The sequence below is a fragment of the Pleurodeles waltl genome, chromosome 10 (assembly GCF_031143425.1).
Source record: "Pleurodeles waltl isolate 20211129_DDA chromosome 10, aPleWal1.hap1.20221129, whole genome shotgun sequence".
In the NCBI taxonomy this organism is placed as follows: domain Eukaryota; kingdom Metazoa; phylum Chordata; class Amphibia; order Caudata; family Salamandridae; genus Pleurodeles; species Pleurodeles waltl.
Window position 1 is genome coordinate 1,048,675,869 of NC_090449.1, and position 6,000 is coordinate 1,048,681,868.

Sequence of the window (6,000 nt, forward strand, 5' to 3'; positions counted from 1 at the left end):
CCATAGGGTGAGGACCATGTGTGAGAGCACCTCCCATAGGGTGAGGACCACGTGTGAGAGCACCTCCGATAGGGTGAGGCCCACATGTGAGAGCACTTCCCATAGGGTGAGGGCCACTTGTGAGAGCACCTCCATCGCTACACCAAATCCCTTTTCCACCGAGCCCCCTCTTTTTTCTGTCATTGTACAAAAGAGGAGGAGTAACACCATTCTCAGTTTTCCTCTCTTAACTTTGCTATTTTCTGTGAGACCTTTATTGGCAATCTGGTGAGTACAAAAGTTTCATGCGGTAGGTGCTTCTGTGCAAATTCACGTGGTGACTCAGAGAAAATCTTTAGACCTATGAAGGGCTTCATGAGGCAGAGTATGCAGAGAGTTGAATTTAGTCTGAGAAAGGTTAGCATGTGCCGTACTGCTTAGATCATGCCTCGAGGAGCTAGGCAATTGTTACCAATAGAAAATGAGGGCCTGATTCGCCATAGAGCATTGTCAAGTGGAGTAGTGTCATAGAGTGCCATAGAGTGGAGCAGAGTGTCGTGGAGTGGCATAGAGTGGGGTAGGGTTTAATTTAGTGGGCATTGTAGAGTGGAGTTGAGCTTAATGGAGTAGGGCATTGTAGAGTGGAGTTGAGTTTAATGGAGTAGGGCATTGTAGAGTGGAGTTGAGTTAAATGGAGTAGGGCATTGTAGAGTGGAGTTGAGTTTAATGGAGTAGGGCATTGTAAAGTGGAGTAGAGTGGTCTAGAGTGAAGTGGTGTAGAGTTCAGGGGTGCAGAATAGATTGGCATAGAGTGCACTGGTTATGAGAAAAGTGGTGTAGAGTACATGGTGTAGAGTGCAGTGACTTAGTACATGGTGCAGAGTGCAGTGATTTAGAGTAGAGTGACTTGGAGAGTAGTGGTGCAGAGTAGAGTTGTGCAGAGAACAGTGGCATAGAGTGCAGTAGCATAGAGTAGATTGGAGTGCTGCAAGGTAAAGTGGAGTGCTGCAAGGTAGAGTGAAGTGGCATCGAGCGCTGTAGCATGGAGTAGATTGGAGTGCTGCAAGGTAAAGTGGAGTGCTGCAAGGTAGAGAGAAGTGGCATTGAGCGCTGTAGCATGGAGTAGATTCTTTAAGAGTAGAGTGGAGTGCTGCAAGGTAGAGTGAAGTGGCATCGAGCGCTGTAGCATGGAGTAGATTCTTTAAGAGTAGAGTGGAGTGCTGCAAGGTAGAGTGAAGTGGCATCGAGCGCTGTAGCATGGAGTAGATTCTTTAAGAGTAGAGTGGAGTGCTGCAAGGTAGAGAGAAGTGGCATAGAGCGCTGTAGCATGGAGTAGATTCTTTAAGAGTAGAGTGGAGTGCTGCAAGGTAGAGTGAAGTGGCATCGAGCGCTGTAGCATGGAGTAGATTCTTTAAGAGTAGAGTGGAGTGCTGCAAGGTAGAGAGAAGTGGCATCGAGCGCTGTAGCATGGAGTAGATTCTTTAAGAGTAGAGTGGAGTGCTGCAAGGTAGAGTGAAGTGGCATCGAGCGCTGTAGCATGGAGTAGATTCTTTAAGAGTAGAGTGGAGTGCTGCAAGGTAGAGTGAAGTGGCATAGAGTAGTGATGTAGAGTGCACTCGCGTAGAGTGGGGTGGTGCAGAGTAGAGTGGAGTAGCCTAGACTGGAGTGGTGCAGAGTAAAGTTAGGTAGAGAGTAGTGGAGTACAGTGCAGTGTAGAATAGAGTAGCATAGAGTGCAGTAGCATAGATTAGATTCTTTAAGAGTAGAGTGGAGTACTGCAAGGTATGACAGTGGTTTCCTGGGTGGGACTGCTGCATGGTGAGAATCCAGGACTGTGTGAGGGTCCTGTCTGCTCATCAGTGTCTAGGGATCCTTCGCCAAGGTCTTGTGATGTGCCTCTGTCTCCCTGGAGTGCTGTGGCCATTAGGGTTGCATGGGTGGTGGTGCCTGTTGGTGGACATAGACATGTGTGTTACATATGCCTGAAGGTTTGAGGTGTACAGAACTGGGCTATTTTGGGCTGGTGTTACTTTCAGTGGCCTTCCAGGGTGCCTTTGTGAGTTGGACATTGCATTTAGTGGCAGTGGTGGGGTTGCATTGTGGTGGGGGGTATTATTCCATTGTGGGTACATGCAGGGGTGGGTGGCAGTGCAGAGCGGGATTGATGTGGGCCTGTTAGTGGGTTGTAGGTGATGCCGGGTGGTGGATGTGGTGGGTAATGGCTGGGTGGGGTGTGGGTCGATGGTGGGTGTGGGTGGGGTGGGGTGGTGCATGCATTGCAGATGTGTTGTATATGGGGTAATTGTAGATGACTTACCCGAGTCCATTCCTCCAGTGAGTCCAGTGAGTTCCTCTGGGTGCAAGATGGCGAGTACCTTCTCCTCCCAGTCGGTGTGGTCAGGTGGTGTTGGTGGCGGTCCTCCCCCAGTCTTCTGCACTGCGATGTGGTGCCTAGATGCCATGGCCCTAACCTTCCCCCGCAGGTCATTCCATCTTTTCCGGATGTCGTCCCTGGTGCATGGATGGTGTCCCACTGCATTCACCCTGTTCACAATGGTCTGCCTCAGCTCCAATTTCCGGGCACCTCGGACCCGAATATTTGTGGCTTCACCTTCAGGATCTCGTCCACCATGGTCCTTAGCTCCCTTTCGGTGAAACGTGGATTTTTTTTGGGGGGGACATGGTGAGTGTGGTGGATGGCGTCGGAACTGGGGACGGGGTATGGGTGCTCCTGTGTGGGTCGATATGTGTGTCCTGTATGCTGGTGTTTGCTGTCTGGCTCTGGTGCTGTCCGTCTTCGGTCCTGGTTTCGTTGAAAGGGATTGTGGGGTGTGTCTGGGGGTATTTTATGGGGTTCTGGTTGTGTGTCAGGTGTGTGGGTGATAGGCCTATCCAATGTGTGCACTTGTTGCTGTTGAGTCCACTTGCCGCCTGTGGCGGTCGCATTCTGCATTCTGCATTCTGCAGCAGACATAGAAGTAACAAATAACCATTATTTAATGATTGTTTATGTGCTGAAGGTGTCCCTTTCGTCACATAAACAATAATTTCCTGCAATGCCGGCACCCTTGCACTATGGTGCAAGGTTGCTTGCATTGGAACTAGGCAGATAAATTTAGCGCCAGCACTAGGGAGAACGCAGGGGTGCACCATATTGCTGTAAATAAGGTGCATCCCTGAGTTTCTGAAGTGATGCAACGCTGCCAAATTTGGCGCAGTGCTGCACTACTTTGTAGTAAATGTGGTCCCATTTTCACTGAAATATTTTAAATTGCATGTCTCTGGTTCTACTGATTGGATTTTTGTCATTTGGGGTCAAATCATTTATTTATTTATTTTACTCTATTTTTCTATATTTGTGTGGGATTTTTCTTGTATTGTGTTTTTACCTTAATACTGTTTGAAGTGCTGCATAAATACTTTACACACTGACTCTAAGTTAAGCCTGACTTTGTGCAAAGGTATCAGGTTTGAGCACAGGTTATTTTGGGGTTTGCCTGTTTTTCACCCTTGCAGAGATTGTGGCTGCTGCTTGAGGAGGGTTTCACCCCCTCAACCAGTAACCCAATTTCCAACAGAAACCTTTTCAATGCATGCATTTTTTCAATCTCTCACTCAGATGCTTCCCCTCTCTATAGAGCACCAAATGCAACTATAAGAAGTACATTTCCTGCTTCAATTGTTTTGTTTCAACCCCTTTTTCTCAGGCCATGTCTGCATTCTATAATATTTCCAACCTGGCAAGCACTCTCAACCCACCACTTCCTGCTAGCATCCACTGCAGGGTTCAGCCCGAGAGCAAAGACTCACCCAGGCGCAAGCAGAGTTGGGTGCATCCATGGTTCAGAAAGAACACACCCACCAACTCCTGAGTTGTGACCTCATACACCTGGGTTCAGGAGTCAAACAAAAGGTGATGCACAACACAGAAAAGTGTCCTTTTGTCTGAGGTCAACATGCCTGAGCAGAGGTTTCATTATATTATATTTTATATCAAGGTTTTTAGGGGTGTGTTACATTACAAAATAACGTCAACGGAGATCGTCAACATTGTATACGACCTTTTCAAACCTCAACAGTGTCTTTTACCTGATCCACCCAAGCCGTTTGTGAACTCAACAGCATATTTTCAATATTTGTATAAAGGGTGTACTGGAACACGAATTAAATTCATATGTTACTTGTCGTACAATTGTGTAGGACAAACACATGAGCATCCACCATTTCACCCCTCATAGTCATGTTTGTAAACTCTGTGGTCTGTTTTCTGTGTTTATTGAATTGTTCGGAATGCTGGCTGCACAGGAGGGTGAATGGGACACAGGTACCTTATCCAGGGAGGATCCAGGCCAGATCTTCATAATAACGGTGATCTGTGAACGTGTTTCAATTAGAAATGTCAATTCTCAAAATCAAAAATATCTGACCAGCGGTCACACACTGATGTCGTTTTTTGATGTGTTACATTGCACGAGGAGTCTCTTTTATGTTACATTAGAAAATCTCTTTAAAGCAAATAAACATTTGCCCTTATCCATTTTAAAACTCACCATTATTTTTCCCACAGTTGTGCTTATCTTTTGTGAACTCCATAACACTACTTCCATTATTTGAGCTGTAGGGGAACAGACACTAAATCAAATTCTAACTTTCATATAATTCTCCAGGACAAACAGCGAAGCAGGAGCCACAGTTTATGGACTATGCAATCTGTTTTATGCATTAATTACATTACCTCGGGTGAACTTTAACTTAGGAAATAGCGTTTTGCCATTTATTTATGGCAGCTTACTTGTTCAGAACGAATACAGAAAACGTTTCTAGAAATCTACATGATATCATTAAGTGCAATTAACTATATTTTAAAGTATTTATTTACAGCTTTTTAAGAACTACAATCTCCATAATGCATTTCATTCAAACAGGAAATTACATCACAACATAACAGAGTTTGAAGAGATACGAGATCCATTAAGTGTCGTCTCTGCCTCTTTTCTTGCTGCTTGAAAGATAAGTGCTGCCCATATCTCAGCTCAAATCTGTTATTTCACTTTCTGGTATTTGCTCCCTAGTCGCGCGCTTTGCTGTATATTTGAACATGTTCGGGTTTTAGCCTCTCACATTGCTTGTTTCATTACTGGTTTTGTTTTAATCTGCGTCTCTTTCGAGAGCGTCTTCATTTCTTTTGCTTGTTTGAAGCCTCCCGGTGTGTTTTTTTTTCTTCTTTTAATCAGCTTGCGGTAGGCAGGTAAGCCTTTAATAGGGGGTTCCCTTCAGCTAGGGAGAAAATAAATTGTTTACTCAAGTTAATCCTTCGCACTCGAATGTAAACAAATGATTCCCTGGAGCCTCTATTATTTACTTTTGACTTGTGAAGACGAGTCACTCTGGGAAGTTTATTGTGCGCTGCACTCAGCATTACTCAATGCACACTTTGTGGGGTTGAAATTGTCGCATTTCGTTTTTCTCTTGCGGGGAAAGTTCCTATAGTACTGCGTTATATGTATATATTTTCACTGAAAAGACCAAAGGTTACAGGGACGTTGGACGTTATAGTTAGGTTCTAAAATTACTGGTACAAAACCATGGAAATTCAGCAGTTAGAGTTCTTTCATGTAACTATAACTCACGCCCTAAGGTAACTATAACTCGCGCCCTAAGGTAACTATAACTCGCGCCCTAAGGTAACTATAACTCGCGCCCTCGCCATGCACAGTTTTCTCATCAATAATGTTATTGGGAAGTTGCAGTGATATCAAAGATGCCATACAAGATATCATCAATGACATAATATGTGGAGTAATTAGCTGTGCATGGCAAAGGAGTGAGTTATAGTTACTTGAAAGAACTCTAACTGCTGAATTTCTATGGTTTTGTACCAGTAAATTCAGAACCTAACTATAATGTCCCTGTAACCTTTGTTTTTTTTTCCAATTGAATTTTCATGTTTTTTTAACGTAAAATAACTATACTTTATTCCAAACCCTGCCGCGCATGGCGTTGGGGATTGGCTGCAGCCGG